The sequence below is a fragment of the Pseudophryne corroboree genome, unplaced genomic scaffold (assembly GCF_028390025.1).
Source record: "Pseudophryne corroboree isolate aPseCor3 unplaced genomic scaffold, aPseCor3.hap2 scaffold_666, whole genome shotgun sequence".
NCBI lineage: Eukaryota > Metazoa > Chordata > Amphibia > Anura > Myobatrachidae > Pseudophryne > Pseudophryne corroboree.
The window spans coordinates 88,530-94,529 of NW_026970253.1; the positions used below are offsets into that span (position 1 = coordinate 88,530).

Consider the following 6,000-nt stretch of genomic DNA (forward strand, 5'->3'; position numbering starts at 1 on the left):
CTCCAGCCTAGTTTGCTGTCTGTTTCCACTTCTCTTTTCTTGAGCCGCTCCCTTCTATGCCCTTGCGCACTATCCTGACTTCTCCCGTCTGCTTACTTTGTGCCTTCCAACGCACAATGCGAACTACAGGTAGTGCTGCAGGGCCCACACCCTTTTAGTTGCCTTACAGAGCAGCTCTGGAGCTGTTACAGTGCCCAGCTGCTGCAAGAAATCATCTTGAATGCTTCAGGGGCTGGGGCATAGCCAACATGAGCCCCACACCGAATGAGAGTGGAGGTGTTTAATGCGAACTAGGGGTCATCCAAGCGCCGCAAAAGGCCGCCATGCCCTGCACGCCCCTTTTCTCTTTTCATATGCAGATGAGGGTTGAAGCCAACTTTGACCCACTGCTTGGATGACATCACCATATGCAAATCCATCTGCTGCAGGCCTTCCCCCAGGAATGCTTGTACTAGTTGTTGCATTTGGTTTGTTGTTTGGGGGTGCTTCAGTATTAGGCAGCCTTCTGCCCTCCCATGTTCATCTGAAAATATGTGTTCTCCCAGCAGTTGTTGTCCCCAGATGAGAGTTCCCTTGTGCTGCCTCAGTTGAATCTCCTTTACTTGACAGAGATGTGCCTGAGCAGCGGCCCTCCCCAGCCCTATCCCAAATCATACTTATTTTGCATAGGAGATACCATGGTCATGAAGATTGTTCTCCCAGGGTGAGGTTCATTCATTGCATTCTGGGTATGCTGACCCCTGTGATTTCCCCAAATGTGGGAAACTCGACTGCATTATTTGTGGTAGAGGGGGACTGTGTTTGTGCTTTCCTCTGGTCAGCTCTGGTAAAAGTCAGATTTCTTTGTCTCAGATCTTCCTCTAGCCTTGTTCCTCTTTCAAGAGTTCCCTTGTGCTGCCTCAGTTGGATCTCCTTCACTTGACATGGGGGTGCCCGAGCAGCGACCCTCCCCAGCTCTAGCCCAACTCCTACTTACCTGCCAGGTGAGATACTATGATCATGAAGGTGCTTCTCCCAGGGCAAGGCTCACCCATTGCACTCTGGGTGTGCTGCTCCTGCAATTTCCCCAAATGTGGGACACTTGACTGCATAATTTGTGTTTCCCCTGGTCGGCTCTCGTATAATTCAGATCTCTTTGTCTCAGGTCTCTCTCCAGCCTAGTTTGCTGTCTGTTTCCACTTCTCTTTTCTTGAGCCGCTCCCTTCTATGCCCTTGCGCACTATCCTGACTTCTCCCGTCTGCTTACTTTGTGCCTTCCAATGCACAATGCAAACTACAGGTAGTGCTGCAGGACCCACACCCTTTTACTTGCCTTACAGAGCAGCTCTGGAGCTGTTACAGTGCCCAGCTGCTGTAAGAAATCAGCTTGAATGCTTCAGGGGCTGGGGCATAGCCAACATGAGCCCCACACCGAAGGAGGGTGGAGGTGTTTAATGCGAACTAGGGGTCATCCAAGCGCCGCAAAAGGCCGCCATGCCCTGCACGCCCCTTTTCTCTTTTTTGATATGCAGACGAGGGTTGAAGCCAACTTTGACCCACTGCTTGGATGGCATTACCATATGCAAATCAATCTGCTGCAGGCCTTCCCCCAGGAATGCTTGCACTAGTTGTTGCATTTGGTTTGTTGTTTGGGGGTGCTTCAGTATTAGGCAGCCTTCTGCCCTCCCATGTTCATCTGAAAATATGTGTTCTCCCAGCAGTTGTTGTCCCCAGATGAGAGTTCCCTTGTGCTGCCTCAGTTGAATCTCCTTTACTTGACAGAGATGTGCCTGAGCAGCGGCCCTCCCCAGCCCTATCCCAAATCATACTTATTTTGCATAGGAGATACCATGGTCATGAAGATTGTTCTCCCAGGGTGAGGTTCATTCATTGCATTCTGGGTATGCTGACCCCTGTGATTTCCCCAAATGTGGGAAACTCAACTGCATTATTTGTGGTAGTGGGGGACTGTGTTTGTGCTTTCTTCTGGTCAACTCTGGTAAATATCAGATTTCTTTGTCTCAGATCTTCCTCTAGCCTTGTTCCTCTTTCGAGAGTTCCCTTGTGCTGCCTCAGTTGGATCTCCTTCACTTGACAGGGGGGTACCCGAGCAGCGACCCTTCGCAGCTCTAGCCCAACTCCTACTTACCTGCCAGGTGAGATACTATGATCATGTAGGTGCTTCTCCCAGGGCAAGGCTCACCCATTGCACTCTGGGTGTGCTGCCCCTGTGATTTCCCCAAATGTGGGAAACTTGACTGCATAATTTGTGTTTCCCCTGGTCGGCTCTCGTATAATTCAGATCTCTTTGTCTCAGGTCTCTCTCCAGCCTAGTTTGCTGTCTGTTTCCACTTCTCTTTTCTTGAGCCGCTCCCTTCTATGCCCTTGCGCACTATACTGACTTCTCCCGTCTGCTTACTTTGTGCCTTCCAACACACAATGCAAACTACAGGTAGTGCTGCAGGGCCCACACCCTTTTACTTGCCTCACAGAGCAGCTCTGGAGCTGTTACAGTGCCCAGCTGCTGCAAGAAATCAGCTTGAATGCTTCAGGGGCTGGGGCATTGCCAACATGAGCCCCACACCGAAGGAGGGTGGGGGTGTTTAATGCGAACTAAGGGTCACCCAAGCGCCGCAAAAGGCCGCCATGCCCTGCATACCCCTTTTCTCTTTTCATATGCAGATGAGGGTTGAAGCCAACTTTGACCCACTGCTTGGATGGCATTACCATATGCAAATCAATCTGCTGCAGTCCTTCCCCCAGGAATGCTTGCACTAGTTGTTGCATTTGGTTTGTTGTTTGGGGGTGCTTCAGTATTAGGCAGCCTTCTGCCCTCCCATGTTCATCTGAAAATATGTGTTCTCCCTGCAGTTGTTGTCCCCAGATGAGAGTTCCCTTGTGCTGCCTCAGTTGAATCTCCTTTACTTGACAGAGATGTGCCTGAGCAGCGGCCCTCCCCAGCCCTATCCCAAATCATACTTATTTTGCATAGGAGATACCATGGTCATGAAGATTGTTCTCCCAGGTTGAGGTTCATTCATTGCATTCTGGGTATGCTGACCCCTGTGATTTCCCCAAATGTGGGAAACTCGACTGCATTATTTGTGGTAGTGGGGGACTGTGTTTGTGCTTTCCTCTGCTCAGCTCTGGTAAAAGTCAGATTTCTTTGTCTCAGATCTTCCTCTAGCCTTGTTCTTCTTTCGAGAGTTCCCTTGTGCTGCCTCAGTTGGATCTCCTTCACTTGACAGGGGGGTGCCCGAGCAGCGACCCTCCCCAGCTCTAGCCCAACTCCTACTTACCTGCCAGGTGAGATACTATGATCAGGAAGGTGCTTCTCCCAGGGCAAGGCTCACCCATTGCACTCTGGGTGTGCTGCTCCTGCGATTTCCCCAAATGTGGGAAACTTGACTGCATAATTTGTGTTTCCTCTGGTCGGCTCTCGTATAATTCAGATCTCTTTGTCTCAGGTCTTTCTCCAGCCTAGTTTGCTGTCTGTTTCCACTTCTCTTTTCTTGAGCCGCTCCCTTCTATGCCCTTGCGCACTATCCTGACCTCTCCCGTCTGCTTACTTGTGCCTTCCAACGCACAATGCATACTACAGGTAGTGCTGCAGGGCCCACACCCTTTTACATGCTTTACAGAACAGCTCTGGAGCTGTTACAGTGCCCAGCTGCTGCAAGAAATCATCTTGAATGCTTCAGGGGCTGGGGCATAGCCAACATGAGACCCACACCGAAGGAGGGTGGAGATGTTTAATGTGAATTAGGGGTCATCCAAGCGCCACAAAAGGACGCCATGCCCTGCACATCCCTTTTTTCTTTTCATATGCAGACGAGGGTTGAAGCCAACTTTGACCCACTGCTTGGATGACATCACCATATGCAAATCCATCTGCTGTAGGCCTTCCCCCAGGAATGCTTGTACTAGTTGTTGCATTTGGTTTGTTGTTTGGGGGTGCTTCAGTATTAGGCAGCCTTCTGCCCTCCCATGTTCATCTGAAAATATGTGTTCTCCCAGCAGTTGTTGTCCCCAGATGAGAGTTCCCTTGTGCTGCCTCAGTTGAATCTCCTTTACTTGACAGAGATGTGCCTGAGCAGCGGCCCTCCCCAGCTCTATCCCAAATCATACTTATTTTGCATAGGAGATACCATGGTCATGAAGATTGTTCTCCCAGGGTGAGGTTCATTCATTGCATTCTGGGTATGCTGACTCCTATGATTTCCCCAAATGTGGGAAACTCGACTGCATTATTTGTGGTAGTGGGGGACTGTGTTTGTGCTTTCCTCTGGTCAGCTCTGGTAAAAGTCAGATTTATTTGTCTCAGATCTTCCTCTAGCCTTGTTCTTCTTTCGAGAGTTCCCTTGTGCTGCCTCAGTTGGATCTCCTTCACTTGACAGGGGGGTGCCCGAGCATCGACCCTCCCCAGCTCAAGCCCAACTCCTACTTACCTGCCAGGTGAGATACTATAATCATGAAGGTGCTTCTCCCAGGGCAAGGCTCACCCATTGCACTCTGGGTGTGCTGCTCCTGCGATTTCCCCAAATGTGGGAAACTTGACTGCATAATTTGTGTTTCCTCTGGTCAGCTCTCGTATAATTCAGATCTCTTTGTCTCAGGTCTCTCTCCAGCCTAGTTTGCTGTCTGTTTCAACTTCTCTTTTCTTGAGCCGCTCCCTTCTATGCCCTTGCGCACTATCTTGACTTCTCCCATCTGCTTACTTTGTGCCTTCCAACGCACAATGCGAACTACAGGTAGTGCTGCAGGGCCCACACCCTTTTACTTGCCTTACAGAGCAGCTCTGGAGCTATTACAGTGCCCAGCTGCTGCAAGTAATCAGCTTGAATGCTTCAGGGGCTGGGGCATAGCCAACATGAGCCCCACACCGAAGTAGGGTGGAGGTGTTTAATGCGAACTAGGGGTCATCCAAGCGCCGCAAAAGGCCGCCATGCCCTGCACGCCCCTTTTCTCTTTTCATATGCAGACGAGGGTTGAAGCCAACTTTGACCCACTGCTTGGATGACATCACCATATGCAAATCCATCTGCTGCAGGCCTTCCCCCAGGAATGCTTGTACTAGTTGTTGCATTTGGTTTGTTGTTTGGGGGTGCTTCAGTATTAGGCATCCTTCTGCCCTCCCATGTTCATCTGAAAATATGTGTTCTCCCAGCAGTTGTTGTCCCCAGATGAGAGTTCCCTTGTGCTGCCTCAGTTGAATCTCCTTTACTTGACAGAGATGTGCCTGAGCAGCGGCCCTCCCCAGCCCTATCCCAAATCTTACTTATTTTGCATAGGAGATACCATGGTCATGAAGATTGTTCTCCCAGGGTGAGGTTCATTCATTGCATTCTGGGTATGCTGACCCCTGTGATTTCCCCAAATGTGGGAAACTCGACTGCATTATTTGTGGTAGTGGGGGACTGTGTTTGTGCTTTCCTCTGGTCAGCTCTGGTAAAAGCCAGATTTCTGTGTCTCAGATCTTCCTCTAGCCTTGTTCTTCTTTCGAGAGTTCTCTTGTGCTGCCTCAGTTGGATCTCCTTCACTTGACAGGGGGGTGCCCGAGCAGCGACCCTCCTCAGCTCTTGCCCAACTCCTACTAACCTGCCAGGTGAGATACTATGATCATGAAGGTGCTTCTCCCAGGGCAAGGCTCACCCATTGCACTCTGTGTGTGCTGCTCCAGCTATTTCCCCAAATGTGGGAAACTCGACTGCATAATTTGTGTTTCCCCTGGTCGGCTCTCGTATAATTCAGATCTCTTTGTCTCAGGTCTCTCTCCAGCCTAGTTTGCTGTCTGTTTCCACTTCTCTTTTCTTGAGCCGCTCCCTTCTATGCCCATGCGCACTATCCTGACTTCTCCCGTCTGCTTACTTTGTGCCTTCCAACGCACAATGCGAACTACAGGTAGTGCTGCAGGGCCCACACCCTTTTAGTTGCCTTACAGAGCAGCTCTGGAGCTGTTACAGTGCCCAGCTGCTGCAAGAAATCAGCTTGAATGTTCTTCGTTGATTGATGGAAGAAACA

The 6,000-nt window shown here is 50.3% G+C and overlaps 10 non-coding genes across 10 annotated transcripts; all 10 read left to right on the top strand.

The window, feature by feature from the left end:
* Positions 1–652: 652 nt before the first annotated feature.
* On the top strand, positions 653–816 carry LOC135037083 (U1 spliceosomal RNA). The gene has a single exon (XR_010231685.1). It is a non-coding gene; the product is annotated as a U1 spliceosomal RNA (small nuclear RNA).
* A 152-nt stretch (positions 817–968) lies between these two features.
* LOC135037059 (U1 spliceosomal RNA) lies at positions 969–1,131 on the top strand. Its single transcript, XR_010231663.1, has one exon. It is a non-coding gene; the product is annotated as a U1 spliceosomal RNA (small nuclear RNA).
* Positions 1,132–1,804: 673 nt separating this feature from the next.
* LOC135037084 (U1 spliceosomal RNA) lies at positions 1,805–1,968 on the top strand. Its single transcript, XR_010231686.1, has one exon. It is a non-coding gene; the product is annotated as a U1 spliceosomal RNA (small nuclear RNA).
* Positions 1,969–2,120: 152 nt separating this feature from the next.
* On the top strand, positions 2,121–2,283 carry LOC135037067 (U1 spliceosomal RNA). Its single transcript, XR_010231671.1, has one exon. It is a non-coding gene; the product is annotated as a U1 spliceosomal RNA (small nuclear RNA).
* Positions 2,284–2,954: 671 nt separating this feature from the next.
* Positions 2,955–3,118, top strand: LOC135037097 (U1 spliceosomal RNA). The gene has a single exon (XR_010231699.1). It is a non-coding gene; the product is annotated as a U1 spliceosomal RNA (small nuclear RNA).
* Positions 3,119–3,270: 152 nt separating this feature from the next.
* On the top strand, positions 3,271–3,433 carry LOC135037108 (U1 spliceosomal RNA). Its single transcript, XR_010231710.1, has one exon. It is a non-coding gene; the product is annotated as a U1 spliceosomal RNA (small nuclear RNA).
* A 670-nt stretch (positions 3,434–4,103) lies between these two features.
* Positions 4,104–4,267, top strand: LOC135037094 (U1 spliceosomal RNA). Its single transcript, XR_010231696.1, has one exon. It is a non-coding gene; the product is annotated as a U1 spliceosomal RNA (small nuclear RNA).
* Positions 4,268–4,419: 152 nt separating this feature from the next.
* LOC135037114 (U1 spliceosomal RNA) lies at positions 4,420–4,582 on the top strand. The gene has a single exon (XR_010231715.1). It is a non-coding gene; the product is annotated as a U1 spliceosomal RNA (small nuclear RNA).
* Positions 4,583–5,253: 671 nt separating this feature from the next.
* Positions 5,254–5,417, top strand: LOC135037087 (U1 spliceosomal RNA). The gene has a single exon (XR_010231689.1). It is a non-coding gene; the product is annotated as a U1 spliceosomal RNA (small nuclear RNA).
* Positions 5,418–5,569: 152 nt separating this feature from the next.
* LOC135037077 (U1 spliceosomal RNA) lies at positions 5,570–5,732 on the top strand. Its single transcript, XR_010231679.1, has one exon. It is a non-coding gene; the product is annotated as a U1 spliceosomal RNA (small nuclear RNA).
* The last annotated feature ends 268 nt before the right edge of the window (positions 5,733–6,000 follow it).